The sequence below is a fragment of the Hyla sarda genome, chromosome 1, assembly GCF_029499605.1.
Source record: "Hyla sarda isolate aHylSar1 chromosome 1, aHylSar1.hap1, whole genome shotgun sequence".
Taxonomy (NCBI): Eukaryota; Metazoa; Chordata; class Amphibia; order Anura; family Hylidae; genus Hyla; species Hyla sarda.
The window spans coordinates 567,116,831-567,133,959 of NC_079189.1; the positions used below are offsets into that span (position 1 = coordinate 567,116,831).

Consider the following 17,129-nt stretch of genomic DNA (forward strand, 5'->3'; position numbering starts at 1 on the left):
GATTGGTGGGGCCTTATGCTGTGCCCCTTGAGTTCCCTCCAGCTGTAATCAACAGTAGTTGACTGTAGTTTAAGCCATGAAATATCCAAGTCAATGGGTGCTGTAAAGACAGATTAGTATATTATTTTTTATAAAAGGGGCAGACATTTAGAGCACTGCATCAAGAAAACAAAGTGATGAAATGGGCAAAACCCAACCCTTTGGGACACAAACATTAAATAAAAAAATATCAGTAAAGATAAGCAAATCCCCAAGATTTGCTTCAGGTCAGATTTAGGAAATCACACTGACAAATTAGTTTTTCATTTGGAAGTGCGCAATTGTGCATGCAAAGTATGGACCTGAGCAGGGACTTCTGTCAAAGACAGGTGTCCCTGGTACTGTCCAGCACGGTGAGCAACTGGGCTGTGTATATGGTTTCACATCCAGTTCATGTAATACAAAACGAATCTAAAAATAATCACAATTGTGAACATTTATTTATTTATTTATTTATTTATTTTGTGGCAAATTTGGACCAAATCTGATTTTGTAATGATTTGTTTAGTTTTTTTTTGTTAACATAATAAGGATTGTCTGGACCAAAAGTGAGTGCCTGATGAGAGCGTGTGATCAATCACTGGCTACATTTATATTGTGCCTAGCTAGCATTTATTTACCAATAATTTAATGTTTACAAAATACAAAAGTAAAACAGAAGAATGATTAATGTCCCAGACTTCTTACTGGAGATTCTAATGGAGAATAGGTTTATTTCTATTATGGCTATTGCCCCATGTGAGAAGTCCTCCATGCCTCAAATCTGATCTAGCCCACAGCTACCAAATCTGGAAGTCTCTATCCTGCAACTGCCTCCCCCCAGCCTGTTCCCTCTCGCTGAATACACCAATGGCACTGAAAATCTGACGACGAGTCAGTGGCCCCCTCCCTCCCACGCTGGCCATGTTGTGTCAGGTAGTGGCAGTGTTGAGTGCATTAACCCAGCCCTGCCGCTTCATTAGCATCTGCTGCTGCTACTGCAGGACTACAGGGTGGTGGGGGGGTGAGAGAGACAGACATACGGACCGGGCGAGGGAGAGAGACACCCAGAGGAGGGGGGTGAGACAGACAGACAGACACACACAGGCGGGGAGAGACAGACAGAGCAGGCGGGAGACACACACACATCCACGGCAGAGGGACACACGCAGGCGGGAGAGACTCGCACACAAGGGAGGGGGGATGGCCAGATCTCATTAGACAGGCGGAGCGGACATTTTGTGATACATTACAGTATCTGGATGAGCGGAGAGAGAGGCTGGGGAGCCGCGCTGCACCGTGTCCGACCGGGAAAAGCGCCTGCCGCACCGTAGATCTTTCGGGGGGAAACGTTGTATCAAGTATCGAAACGCGGACCATTTGTAATCAACATTTAGAACGTTGGAGGAAACGCCGCGCGCAAGATTTTGTATCAACATTTAAGACCGTTGGATAAAACGCCGCGCGCAACATTGTATCAAGATTCAGAACGTCGTCTCCGGATCAGACCGCGGCCGCAGCATTGTATCAAGGAGAGAACGTTGGGGAAACATTGTATCCGCGCCGGCACCGGCAGCCTCGTGAACTGCGATCCTCAGCGAATCCCGGCGGGGAATACACCCAGGGAGCAGCCGCCGCTTCTCCTATCCCCCTCCCCCTAGCTCCTAGAGCCCCATTAGCCCCCGGAGGGGCCCCTACTCCCGCCTGGTTCTCCTTCCTCTCCCTGGAGTGGATTTTTTTTTCTTCCCTTCTGTGCAAGCCCAGGACTCGTGAAGCCGCCATTTTTCCCCCCTGTGTGACACATGAACATGGCATTGCCGCAGAGCCCGGGATATGAGCGCTCTCCCAGCTTGGAGGACGGGTAAGAAGGGGTGCAGGGCACCAGGGGAAGGTGGTTTCTGCGGGTTTGTTGGTGGGTGACTGCTGAGGGTTGGTTGGGAGTGTGTTGTGGAGTCAATCACTGGCTATAGGTGGGTAGTGACGGTGGTCTAGGAGCTGTCAATCATAGTGTCATGGATTGACAGCCAGGTCAGCTTTTTTATTTATTTATTTATTTTTTATGAGGTTCTGCAGCAGCTGAAGGGTATTCCTACACTGACCTCTGGTGGAAGAGTGGATTAGTCTGATGTCAGTCAGTGCTCTTGTTGTGGATAGGCTGGGGGTGGCTGCATAGGTTGTGACAGAATTATGCATGGAGATTGTCCAAGGTCATCTAGGGTTGACATTAGGTTGTCACCAGGGCTCTAGTCCTCCCTGCAGCCAATAGCTGATCGTTTTTTGTCTGGCTGCTGCAAGTTGCAGGTTAAATGCATAGAGGTCTCGGATCAGGAGCAGCGGTGTCAAAAGCTTCTTATCCTATTAATGCTTCCATAAAAGAGATGGCTTAAAAAAAAGCAACAACCAGTCCCTTCCGAGAAAGCCAAGACCAAAGAGTGTTGTGATCATGTCTTGTGTATGGAGGCAACCATAGCTTCCTTCCCCGTAACATAACCTTTACTCCTGCCTATAGACACAACAGTGATGATGGTTTCATCAAATGCTTTGACAAGTAGCTGTGCCACCATATCAGTATCAACAATGCATGCCTGCAGCTACCATAGACCCTATCACTGCTTGGCTATTAGTTGTGCAATATAGAGAGTGTGTAGTAAAGGCAGGCTGCAGGGCTCAAGTCCTGCAGGAACACATGGGAACCGAGTTCCTGCACTTTTTCCAGCAGCCGGTGAGTGGAAATCTTGGGTGAGTTCCCACACTTTTCCCCCAGGACTTGATCCCTACTAACTTTAGACTGGTTGCTCTTGGTTTTAGTAGTCGTAATAGTAGCTCCATTGATGCCGCAAACTTTGACTGTGTATGCATGTGCAAGATGTTCTGCAGCATCCTTCAAACTGTTTCGCTCCACCATGCCTTAAAATTCCAATGCCATGGGAACCCCCTAGAGCAGTGGTCTCCATACCTGCAGATTTTGCAAGACTACAACTCCTAGCATGTCCGGACAGCCGTTGGCTGTCCGGGCATGCTAGGAGTTGTAGTTTTGCAACATACGGAGGTCCACAGTATGGAGACCGCTACTCTAGAGGCCTGATGCACCCTTGTCTATCTGGTTTATGGGTTTACTATATAACCCCTTTTATGGATTTTCTATATTAACCTTTTATAAACCCATAGCACTTGTGGCTTTGTTTAACAAGGGTTGTCCTTTCCCCATCCATGTATAGCTATATGAATTACAGACAGCAGCTGTGACAAGGATTTCCTATTGGCTTCCGCTCACAGTAAAGTATACTGATAATCTTGCAGTTGATGCGATCTTCTCCCAAGGCAGATAGAGCTTATTATTTGTATCCTGTGGAGAAGCAATGGGTAGCTCAAGCCCTGACAGGAAAGAGAGAGAGAGAGAAGGAGCACACTCCAAGTCACCCTCCTCCCCTTCCCCACTTCTCTTTCGCCTTTTGCCCTTGTGGTGGTAGAACATCCTTCTGAGGCAAAATACAACCCACACGTGCAGAGGGATCATGCACTCATGTTTAAACCAGTCTAGAAAAACAATTGACAGGATACCACTTGTGTCTTGGCCCTCTGGGGGTAGCACCCCCTGCTGTGTTTGTTTTCGTCTGCTATGTGAACTTACTATCTCCAAGACCCCCACCTAAAGTACACAATGTCATTTGCTGCCGATTGTCAACCCTTCCTATAACCCCCACCTTAACCATGCTCTAACCCACCTTGTGTTTATTTAGTTATTTTGCTCTGTGGCTTGATATTTATTATTTCTTGGGATGTTTATAATGGCTAAATAGGAAATTGATCTTAGTTTGCTCTTTGACCTGGACTCTGACACTAACCTGCATGAATGCCCAGGTAGATCACACACATGGCTGTTCCAGGGTACCCCCGTGGGGGGGGCACATTTTTAATGTCCCCATAATGGCCTTTGCAAGTTTTCAAATAATTTGGCTAATCTTGGTGGATAAATATAGAAATATATCTCTGTGCACTTGTACCTCCATACAATCAACGCACAGACGTTATTCACAATATGAAAATCCACAATCGGTTTCGGCTTTTTTATGCCGTTTGTTTTGATGGAAACACCAGTCCCTTAAATGAATCATTGGGAGGAGCGCTGGTAGCTGTGCCAGACATGTGAAATTATTATAGATTTTGTGTCCAAAATGAATGTGTTTCATTAAATTTGACAGCTGTAAAAATAACGGAGCGGATCGCCAAATGTATTTGTTCTCCGTGACCTAGACTGCTGCCTATTTCCTGAGACAGTGTAAGATTTTTTTTACATTTTTTTTAAATGTATTTTTTTTATTTTTTGAGTGTTCTGTTCCTTGTGAGGCTGAAGACAAATCCCAAGTGTCTGTTCTGTCTCAAGGGAAGAAGACGACGTTTCATCTCTAAGTACTGTCATGGCTGCGAAAAAGAGTAAAATATGGCAGTGGTTAAAGAGCTCTAGGGGGTGTCAAGGTTGAAGTTGTCCTTTAGTAACTGAAGGGGCCCAGTGACCCCTCTGCTACATAAAAGAAGAGCAATACTGTGCTTGACATGAGTTAGATGCCCTTGTACAGTTTTTACATTGGGGGCCCCTAATGCCCGGTGACTGGTGCTGTGACCCTATATAGGCTAGACTACATTCTGATTTCTGTGGTCAAACTATACGATTAATCCTCAGGGCAGCAAGAAAATTTGACATAATAAAGTGTCACATAAATCATGCATCGGGAATCTGTTGCTATCGTGTAATGGACAGTATATTTTTCATTGGGACACAATTGTGTCCTGACATTCACTCTTATTTACTATAGACGTGGTATCGGGGTCATCTGTCATGTAAGGTCATTGGTTTTTAATGACCGGCCAAGCATCAATCACATGAATATCAGGGCTACTGTAGCTTTAAATGAGTATTTATTTTCCTTTTTGGAAGCATCATAACCCATCTCAGATTGCCCTTATCTAAGGCAGTGATCCCCATTCTTTGGGGCTATAGCAAAAATAAGCAAAAAAACTTCTAGCTGAAGGATATAAAGTGCTGCAGAATCTGTTGGCACTATATAAATTTACTTATTATTATTAGGATGTAGCTTTGGAACAGTTGGGGATCACTGATCTATGGCTTACCAGTGGACCATGACAGTGTTACCATTGGAATGATTTTTCTTCATTGTTAAAGAAAATCTGTCACCAGTGTCACCTGCACTTACCTGTCAGTTCTGCCAGTTAGTGCATGTGACACTGATGACAATGGTACTTACCTTGTCCCGTTCCGTGCAGGGAATCTCCAATAATCTCCGTTAGCTCTAGCTCCAGGCACCCTGCTTGGGGCATGGGCGGAGTTTAGTGACATCACCGCTGCTTTTCTCCAGCAGCGGGACCCAGCAGAGAGCAGCAGCCGCTTGGAGCATGGGCGGAGCTTAGTGACGTCACTAAGCTCCGCCTGTGCCCCAAGCCGGGTGCCCGGAGCTGGAGCTAATGGAGATTATTGGAGATCCCCTGCATGGAACAGGACAAGGTAAGTACTGTTGTCATTAGTGTCACCTGCACTACCTGTCTGTACTGACAGATTAGTCCGGTGACACTGGTGACAGATTTCCTTTAAAGAATTGGTGGCTTGCAAATAAGTCTAATCTCTCTTTCCATAAGAAATTGTCAATGAGTAATTTTGTTCAGTGATAGCAGGTCAGTAGGTTAGTTCTTTGGGATAGTTACCATTTTTGATAGTCTTGCTGGTTCTTCTTCCCAGGCTTCATGCAGGTAACTTTTTGTGCCCTTCTTGTAGCTATGTTCTTTTTATAGCTTTCTAGGCTCTTTTAGGAATCAGTTCACTCTCTTCCTTATTGTTTCATTATTCTTTAGTAGGTAAAGTAAAATTGTGGGCAGGGTTTCCCAACAATGGCTCAGGAGTCACATGTGGCCTACGATTTCATGCTGTTACAATGCAGTTTTATAAACTGACACATAAGTGCTCATACAGTACCAAAGGTTGGGGACCTCTGCTGTAGAGGGAGAAATGTGGATCGAATGATTAAAACATATGTCGTCTCGGGTAACTTTTTAGGATAAGATATTTCGTACATAAGGAGAAGCACATCATATGGCCATTATATAACTTGTGTATGGCATTTTTTTAATCAGATTTCCTTTCAATGAGCCTCAAATCGAATTTTCAGTTTTCTCAGGTACTTTAGTTGGTATAGACTTGCCTCTATGATGTCTCCCATTCATTGTGAACACGAAAGAGGGGATCATGCACTTCTATGTTTAAATAGAATGTCATAAGAAGCAGCAGCATGGAGGACATTATAGAGCAGTACTGTGAAGATTAAGCTTTGAATCAAGCCCTGTAATGGGATCCACTCACTTAGCTCTTGTGTGGTCACATTTCAGTCTCTGTATGCTTGTGGCTCTCTCCAGTCACTTTCCTGCTCTGTTCTTCCCCCTTTAGCATGACCAGCCTGCATACCTGGGATGCCACAACTTCAATATTAAAACTTAACTTACCTGTTGTTGCCAGTATTGGACTCCTGTCCTCCGGCCCAGTCTTCTTCCTGCTTTTATATCCCGATATGTCACACTGCTCTTAGCCTCGGCCAGTGATAGGCTATGCGGCAGTGTGATATACCGGGCCTGTTACCAGCCTTTCCCTGGTGCCGGGGCCCATTACATGACGCTGCTGCTCAGCCTATCGCCCGTCGAGGTTGGATTAGCTGAGTGGCAGTCTGACGGGTTTGGTACCAAAAGCAGGAAGAAAACAGCAGCCGAGGAAGGGGCAGTAATGGCAGCAGAAGGTAATTTAATGTTTGTTTCATTTCATTGCGGCAGCCCGAGCAAAATAAGCTTTTTCTTCTGGAGTTCCCCTTTAATTTAAAACTTTGAAGTTCTTCTTTTTCTATGATCTGCATCTTAGGTTTTGCTATGGGCAAATTTAAACTTTACCTCCACTTTTCAGCTAATTTGATACATTTTCACAGGGAAATAAAAGTCAACCGAAATCATTTTTTTTTTTTGTCAAATCAACTGGTGCCAGAAAGTTAAACAGATTTTGTAAATTACATCTATTAAAAAATCTTAATCCTTTCAGTACTTATCAGCTGCTGTATGCTCCACAGAAAGTTGAGTTGTTATTTTCTGTCTGACCACAGTGCTCTCTGCTCTACCTCTATCCGTGTCAGGAACTGTTTGTAGCAGGAGAAGTTTGCTATGGGAGTTTGCTCCTACTCTGGACAGTTCCTGACATGGACAGAGGTGTCAGCAGAGAGCGCTATGGTCAGACAGAAAAAAGAAAAACTCAACTTCCTGTGGAACATAGAGCAGCTGATAAGTACTGGAATGGTTAAGATTTTTTAATAGAAGTAATTTAACTTTCTAGAGCCAGTTGATTTGAAAAAAAAAAAGTCTTCCACTGGAGTACCCCTTTAACCTCCACTAAAGCCTTCTTAAAGCTTAAAGGGGTAGTCCAGTGGTGAAAAACTTATCCCCTATCCTAAGGATAGGGGATAAGTTTGAGATCGCGGGGGGTCCGACCGCTGGGGCCCCCTGCGATCTCTCTGTACGGGGGCCAGGCTCTCCGGCCATATAGCGGGTGTTGACCCCTGCACGAAGCAGTGGCCGACACGCCCCCTCAATACATCTCTATGGCAGAGCCATAGAGTTGTATTGAGGGGACGTGTCGGCCGCCACTTCGTGCGGAGGTCGACACGCCCCCTTCCCGCTGGCTGTCGGGGCTCCATACAGGAGATCGCAGGGGGCCTCAGCGGTCGGACCCCCCCCCCCGCGATCTCAAACTTATCCTCTATCCTTAGGATAGGGGTTAAGTTGTTCACCACTGGGTTCACCACTGGACTACTCCTTTAAGGATGAAAAAACAAAACAAACTACTATTTCATTCAAAATCGGCTATTCTATTGGTATTTAAAAACTTCATCAAAGGTAACAAGGGTTAAATGACATGGTGTGGTGTCTTGCTGTAATTGTAGCCGATTGCATTCCTTCTCATGTATATTTTCTGTATTTGCAGTTTGACAGTGTTTCTTTTAGAATTGTTATTTTTTGGGAGTCCAGACATACTTGATGCCAGCCTTTCCATGTTTCTTTATAGCTCCTCTGTCTGGTAGATTCCATTGATGCTCTTCCGACTAGTCCTTGGCTCTGTCCACCCTTGGTCTACCTAATTCATTTATGTTCTTGCCTGGTTATCTACAACCCTTAGCAAATTGTGGTATGACTTTCCACAAGCCTATGAATTATACTGTGGGAAACACAGTGGTAGCGACTACACCCAGGCTCCCTTGGCGCTCGGCCTGTTGGTTTTGCCACATTTTTGTTCTCTTACTCTCAATAGATGTAATTGAAACCAGAAGTCGATTCAGTGCATGGGCAGCCAAGAAACTCCATTTCTTTCCAGCTAAGAAAGGGGGGAAATAAATATATATTTTTTTTCTGCTGATGTTTTTTCAAGTTGCTGAAGTCTGGTTCCTGCCAAGAAGTACACTTATTGTTATTAACACGTTATCAATTTAAAGCATGAATCGGTCGACATAACTCTTTCAGTGCTAGCAAACAAAATCTTCAGATGGTTTTTCTCTTGACAGCAGGGGGACTAAAGGGCTTAGATTTATTTTAGTCAAAAGATCTAGATAAACATTCAACGTTCTGTTCCGAAAACGTTTGCTTAAGTTGTTTTGTCTGTTTATTAGCTGTTTGTGATAAAAACATTATTTAATCTCTTTGTGGATGTCAAAATGATTAATTTATAATGTTAAAGTGCTGGTAACTTGAGGATTAGGAAAGATGAAGTTCTTAAAGTCTAGTGAAAAAAAATTTATCTGTAGAATAGGGGATAAGTGTCTGATTGCGGGGGGTCCGACTGCTGGTACCCCCCTCAATCTCCCATACGGGACCCCAGCTCTCAGCCCCTGTAAATTATGTTTTTTCACCCAGCACATCAGCTGGTTGAAACACGCCCCTCCATTCATTTCTATGGGAGAGGCGGAGACACAGCGTTCCTCGGTCGCCGTCTTTCCCATAAAGATGAATGGTGTGTTTCGACCACGTGCTAAGTACAAAACGTACATTTACATGGGCCAAGCTGGGGTCCCAGCTGTCGGACTGCCATGATCAGAGCCAAACCGAGGCCTTGTACGGGACCCCTGCGATCAGACACTTTCATCCTATCCTACAGATAGTGGAAAAAAATGTTTTCACTGGACATTTTTTTTTTTTTTCTGGACAAGAGATCAGATTTCGTTAAAAAAAAAAAAATAATAATAATAATAATAATTAATTGTGGGTGACAAAAATTGCCAGATATGCTTCTTCAATGATCAAATTGGTTCTTTCTGTCCAAACATGAGCTAGACATAGTCTTATATACTGGATATTGGCTGGATTGATATTGGATATCAAAACGTTTGGCTGGCTAACACTGTAGCGAAGTGGAGTTTCTTCAAAAGTAATGTTTTCCCTTGTATTTCCATGTTCTTTTATTCTTTTTCTTCCTCCTATTTCTATCCAGTATTCTATTTAGTTAGGGTATGAAAGCAAACCGTAGCTTTCCTGGAGCCAATAGTGGTGGCTAAAAAGATTGTTTTGCTAAGTGTCAAGGAGGTGGAGTTTAGCTGCTCAAGTGTCTGGCATGTCTCCTCACCTCCCTACCCCTATTTGCTAGTTTACAGGGCTCTGTACATCAATCGTGGAGGGGCTGGGAGGTGAATGCAAGTGAGGGGGCATGCCAGCTTTGAGAAGCCTGACTCCCCCTCCTTGACACTTGGCTGATAAATAAAAAGTTGGCTCAGGGAAAGGAACAATTTGCTTTTATACCGTAACAGCTATCCCATGTGTCTGTAGCTCTTGGCAAGAAATACAGCTGATAGATTCCCTTTTAAAGGTGTTATCCTGCAAACAATCTATTATCTTCTAAAAACAGCACCACACTCAGGTTTTGTGTGGTATTGCATCTTGGCTCCATTCACTTCACTGGAACTAAGATTCAATACCATGCTATGTTATTTTAATCCTGGATGACCCATTTAAAGAAAATCTTTCATCATTTTCATGCTGCCTGAACCAAAAGTTATTAAGGTGGTTCCCATTGTCTACTCCCTACCCCACCAGCCTTTTTTGATAGATTTTGACTATACCCAAATGGGGAGCTCTATCATTTAAGACTGGCTGATTAGGGAGCAGCCGAGGTGGTTACCCACTTTGTCCCTCCAATGCTTAGGGAGGGATAAATGTATGTCCAACTTTATAAGCCCAGTATATTGAATTGGTTAAAGTGTAATTTATTTACTAAATTATTCTATGCTTTTACCAACAATATTTTGGGAAATGCAAAAATAAAGACCTTTTTTTTTTTTTTAGCATTTTTTTTTTTTACAAACCGTGTGCCATGACTTCTCTTTCGCAGTGGAGACTTGGCCAATTGGCTTGATAGTTGACCACTTTGAAGAAGTCAGATAAGATCCTGTGGCTTATTTCTGAGGTTGGAGAGATTGCACTGTGGGCAGTCTTACACAACAGTTACCACAAAAAGTATAATACCACAACATTGAACCTCGGTTAGGCAGATTAAGTGAAGCTCTTGAGTAGATTTGAGGAAATGGCTTTTGTATCGCGTCTTTGCTGGTTATGGAAATAGCTACAAACCAGTTTTATTGGGCAATACCTAGTTTTTCCAGCACCATAATACAAGGTAAGATCTTTCTGTCTTGGTCACAAGTGCAGTGTTACCTCATTATTCATGTTTACCATATACCCCATCTAGCATTAGACTTTGGGGTCAAGAGGTATTGTGTAAGGCTGGTTCCTGGTAGCTAAACCTCTTCAATGGAGGGACAGAAGTATTCAGGGCACTCTACTAGCCAGTTCGACTTTGTGGGCTAGAAATTAGGGATCGACCGATTATCGGTTTGGCCGATAATCCCGATTTTGGGCATTATCGGTATCGGCAATTACCTTGCCGATAAGCCGATAATGCCCTGACCCGCCACACCGCATCGCACTTCCCACCGCACCGCCCCCACCCCATTGCCTCCCCATCCCCGGTTTTATAATTACCTGTTCCTGGGGCCCACGCTACTTCTGGCTCCTGCTGCGTCCTGCGTTACGCTGTGCGCAATGACGAGTGACGTGACGTCACAGTCAGTGTGCACAGTGACAGCTCAGGAGGACGCCAACGGAGCCAGATGTAGAGTGGACCCCGGGAACAGGTAATTATAAAACCGGGGATGGGGGAGGCAATGGGGCGGTGCAGTGGGAGGTCGGGGGCGGGCGCGGTGCGGGGCGGTCGTGGTGCGGCGGTGGGGGGGGGGGCGCGGAGTCGGTGATAGGACTCAGGACCCCCGGACAGGCAGGGGGAGAGAAGCGGGTGGCGGCCTATGGCAGATTTAAAGCGCCAGCTGCAGCGGTGTCGCGGGGGGATAAATAGCCGATGACTTATACCGGAACATCGGTATACGTTATCGGCTATTGGCCCTAACCTCCACCGATTATCGGTATCGGCCCTAAAAAAACGATATCGGTCGATCCCTACTAGAAATGACAACCTTCGAAAACAGTAAAGAAACAGTTCCTGACAACTATCTCCCAATTTCACATTCCCCACATTTCATTTTTATCCCACATTTCATGTCCAAATCCCCCATTTCACATCCACATTCCCCTTTTCATCTCCACACTTGTCTCACTTGTCTTTGTCACATCTCCCCCATTAATGTTGTGCTGTGGGTGTAGGGCAAAAAAGCCTGATTCTTACCTAACCCTGGTTCCCCTGTAGGTCTGTTGCCGATTCTGTTCTCCTCTATGCAGTCCAGCATCTTACAGGACCTTCCTGCTTAGCCAATCTCTGGCTTGGCACATGACATCGCTGCACCCACTAATTGGCTGAACCTAGAACCAGCTGCTTGTCAGTAGCACAGAGAAGATACCAGGACCACATGGAGGAGAGCGGGATCTGTGGCAGACCTACGTGGGACCGGGGCTAGGCGAGCATATTTGGGCCGGCGCTGCGGCGTTCTGAACACGGAAGCTTGGAGCTTCCACATTGGTGACATCACGCCACATACATAGCCATCATGTCTCCTCCTATAAATATATATATATATATATATATATATATATATATATATATATATATATATATGGAGGGGGCATGACGGCTGTGGTCGCCCATCATCTGTCACGGAGCAGAGTTTGCTCCATGCACCGGGTAACTAGGGCAACGCACTGGAGATCGTGGGGGGCCTCAGTTGCCCCCCCCGTGATCAGACATCTTAACCTCTATCCTTTGCATAGGGGATAAGATGTCTAGGGGTGAAATACTTCTTTAATGTAAAAATGAGTTGGAATTGCTAACACACGAATCATTTTGTTATGTAATGTGTTGCAATGACGCAGCTGTATTTTCTAAGTGATTTACATAATCTCTATGCTGTGACCTTTAGCTTTTATGTTCTATAGTCCTCAAGTTTATAAACTGCTTCAGCAGATTTTGAGGCCCATTGAAGTCAATGGGCAGCATAAACTGCAGAAAAAATATGCACATGTGTGAACGCACCCTTACTGTGATTTGACTGAGAATGTTAAATGATCATTATTTGGCCTCCATTTAATCATTAATATACACAGTCATGGCGGGCAGATTACTGTAGAGCTGTAGTCCCAATCCAGTCCTAGAGTCCCATCAACATTAGTTTTTTTTTCAGTTACTTCATTGGGAAAATTGATCCTGGACTGTTGGTGAGCTTTGAGGACTGTATCGGGGACCTCTTCTGTAGACAATGGAAATCAGTCAGACCCCTTCAAGACCGTGGTGACCATACAATAATTCCATAGACTTCAGTATGTTCCAGAGGAAGTTGTGTAGTTCTTTTCTGTCTGACCACAGTGCTCTCTACTGCCACCTCTTTTCATGTCAGGAACTGTCCAGAGTAGGAGCAAATCCCCCTAGCAAACCTCTCCTGCTTAGAACAGTTACTGACATGGACAGAGGTGTCAGCAGAGAGCACTGTGGTCAGACAGAAAAGAACAACACTACTTCCTCTGGAACATACAGCAGCTGATTTGTTCTTTCCAGTCTTACTCAGTGCTCCCTGCGGCCACCTCTATCCGTGTCAGGAACTGTCCAGAGCAGGTGAGATTTGCTATGGGGATTTGCTCCTGCTCTAGACAGTTCCTGACACAAACAGAGGTGGCAGCAGAGAGCACAGTGGTCAGACTGGAAAGGAGCTACACAACTTCCTCTGGAGCATACAGCAGCTGATGCATACTGGAAGGATTAAGATTTTTATATTAAAGTAATTTATAAATTTGTATACCTTTCTGGCACCAGTTAATTTACAAATGTTTTTTTCCGTCAGAGTGCCCCTTTAAATTAGACAAAAGTTATGCAAATGTAGTTAATGTAGACACCTTGATTTAAGAGTCACTTTGGTTACAAGTAGTTGTAGTAGTAAGTAGCTTAGGAAATTCTACCCAGTTCAACATGTGTTTGGAATGTTCACCTCTTCTTAATGTGTTCTTCTCACACCATAATGATGGGGTTGCTATGAAATTGGAGTATTCGAGTGTGTCCTAGGGCCAGCTTGCATTTTACCAAGGCAACATTTCTATGATGTTCTCTCCAAGTACCTACATTTCTTGGCTCTCGTGAGCCATCGTATTGAAGGGGTTGCTTATCAAAGAGCAGACCTTTGAGTGGCTTATTGATGTATGTTTGGCTCTTGGAACTTGCGGCTGGTGGTGCTTGGGGAATATTATTATGTAACACATCGCTGGGTACAATCCTTCAAAATGGTGCTTGTCCTTGCTTAGTGGAACTTTCTAAGGCTGGTTTCAATCCAGTCATCGAGTCCCACCAACATTTTGGGTTTTTTCCAGTTACTTCATTGGAAAAATTCATCCTGGACTGATGGTGGGCATTCTAAGGCTGGTTTCACCCAAACGTATTACAGAGGAATTTTTGTGTCCGTATTACAGATGTCTTGGCCTAACTTCATTCTCTGATGACCCGAACTTATCTGTAATATTGATGCAGAAATGTGCATGTAATACATTAGAAAACCGGCCTAAAACAAGGGCTACACTAGTGTTTCTCATCCAGGGGGCCTCCATCTGTTGCAAACCAACAACTTCCAGCATGCCTGGACAGCCTTTGATATGGTGGTATTATTAAGTTCCAGTATGATGGTGTTATCTAGTCATGATATGGCAGTGTTAAGTCACAGTATAGTGGTATTTTTCAGTTCTGGTATGCTGGTGCTACGTAATCACGATATGGGGGTATTCAGTTCTGGTATGACAGTGTTCATTCATGGTATACGGATTTGTTAGGGTGAATCTTTGTCCACAGATTGGGGTACTAGGACACCCAGTCCTTACCAATGACCACCAAGTGTGGGGTGTGTGCGCTGTGTAATTTTACTACAATGGTGAAAATCATAAGTGCATTTTTACAGTGATTTGCATGATCACTTTTTTGGCCAAAGCTAGTGTTAAAGGGGTATTCCAGCCATAGACATCTTATCCCCTATCCTCCCATAGACATGAATGGAGGGTTGTGGCATGACGGCTCCAGACGTGGAAACAGAGTCTTCCGAGACTGGATCAGCAGCCCGGCAGATAATGCAGTGGGTCCCCTGCGATCAGACATCTTATCCCCTATGCTTTGGATAGGGAATAAGATGTGTATGGCCATAATACCCCTTTAAACCTCAACGTGTGAATGCAGCCTCACACTCTACCATTATGACTAGTGAATCAGGATGATAACTGACAAGTGAAAAGAGGGGCGTTTTCCAACTTAGTGCCCAAGAAGTTGTTTAGTTCTTTCCAGCCTGACCACAGTGCTCTCTGCTGCCACCTCTGTCCATGTCAGAAACTGTCCGGAGCAGAAGCAGATCCCCATAGCAAACCACAATTCCTTACACAGACAGAGGTGTCAGCAGAGAGCACTGTGGTCAGACAGGAAAGAACTACACAACTTCCTCTGTAGTATACAGCAGCTGATAAGTACTAGTAGGATAAAGATTCTTAAATAGAAGTAATTTACAAATCTGTATAACTTTCTGCCACCAGTTGATGTTTCTTTCTCTGGAGTATCCCTTTAAATCTTTCAGACGGTGGCTAATGAACATGGAGGGTGCTGCTGTATGAATAATGCGTAGTACCGATGAATCCGCTGTCAGCTGCTTCCTCTCTAACAACCTTTGTAACAATGAGAATGTGTTGCAGTTAATGATTTACAAAGTTCTACAGGTAAATACACGGCATCGGTCGGTCACATGTAGCTGTCCACCCCCTCCCCCACCCCAACATCATCCCTGTCCCAGGTGACACCACTTGTCATGGACGCGATGACCTGACATCGGAGCTCAGCTTTTTTCCATTTTGTGATGTATCTAAACATCGAGACGAGGAGCGGTGACTCATGCAGCGAGCGCTTTCCTCCTGAACCAGATCAATCTGGCTGGGGGTATAGAGCCGCCGCTGCAGAGCCGGTAACTGCTGTTGTTTGTCCTTGTTTTCTCGTGACCTTTCTTAAATTGCTTTACCATTTAATGCAGTGTTGGGTGTATGTGCAGAATTTAACTCCTGCCCAGCCTGTTCCTGTAGTGCAGTGTTTCCCAACCAGCTCACCTCCTGCTGTTGCAAAACTACAACTCCCAGCACACTGATTGGGAAACACTGCAGTAGAATTATTTATTTATTTATTTCCCATTGTGCTGCAGGACAAAGCAAAGGGAACATATTTTCTTTCTACTTTAATACTGCCCCTTACTTTTCTACTTTAATACAGCTCCTTATGTAGAAGAATATATCTACTATAATACTGTCTATGTACAAGAATATAACTACTATAATACTGCCTCCTATGTACAAGAATATAACTACTATAATACTGTCTATGTAAAAGAATATAACTACTATAGTACTGCCCCCTATATACAAGAATATAACCACTATAATACTGCCCCTATGTACAAGAATATAACTACTATAATACTGCTCCTATATACAAGAATATAACCACTATTATACTGCCCCTATGTACAAGAATATAACTACTATAATACTTCCCACTATATACAAGAATATAACCACTATAATACTGCCCCTATGTACAAGAATATAACTACTATAATACTGCTCCTATATACAAGAATATAACCACTATAATACTGCCCCTATGTACAAGAATATAACCACTATAATACGGTCTATGTACAAGAATATAACTACTATAATACTGCTCCTATATACAAGAATATATCTACTATAATAGTGTCTATATACAAGAATATAACTACTATAATACTGCTCCTATATACAAGAATAAAACTAAAGTGATCCCTCAACATATGATGGTAATTTGTTCCAAATTAACCATCACTACTTAAATCTATCGTATGTTGAAGGATCCGTGCAATAATATTATAGAAAGTTATACTCACATGTTCCCGCCGCTCCGGACCGTCACTGCTGCCCTGGATCGTCGCTCTACATCGCTGTCATCATGTCGCTGCGCTCGCCGCTTCTATTGGATGACGGGACATGATGACGATGAAGTAAAGCTACGGCCATGCAGCTGAGCATGAAGAGGACGCTCCGGACCGTCGGGGACAGGTGAGTGACACTCACGGAGCACACAGGGCACATTAAACGGCTATCCGGCGGCAGCTGAAGCAGTCTGGGCTGCCGGATAGCCGTTTATGCGATGGCCCTGACATATAAAAGCATTGTATGTTGAAATGATCGTATGTCGGGGCCATCCTAGGTAGGAGGATCACTGTACTATAATACTGCCTCCTATGTACAAGAATATAATTACTATAATACTGATACTATATACAAGAATATAATTACTATAATACTGCTCCTATGTACAAGAATATAACTACTATAATAATGCCTCCTATATACAAGAATATAACTACTATAATACTGCTTCCTATATACAATAATATAATTACTATAATACTGCTCCCTATATACAAGAATATAACTACTATAATACTGCTCCCTATATACAAGAATATATCTACTATAATACTTTCCCTATGTACAAGAATATAACTACTATAATACTGCTCCTATGTACAAGA

General features: G+C 43.8%; 1 protein-coding gene across 1 annotated transcript in view; it reads left to right on the forward strand.

Moving 5' to 3' along the window:
- The first annotated feature begins 995 nt into the window (after positions 1 to 995).
- The window catches only part of SETBP1 (SET binding protein 1), a 202,549-nt gene continuing 186,415 nt past the window's right edge, over positions 996 to 17,129 (forward strand). The window contains exon 1 of the mRNA XM_056543043.1: positions 996 to 1,879. The gene's annotated coding sequence lies outside the window, so the exon portion shown is untranslated. The remainder of the gene's footprint in view (positions 1,880 to 17,129) is intronic.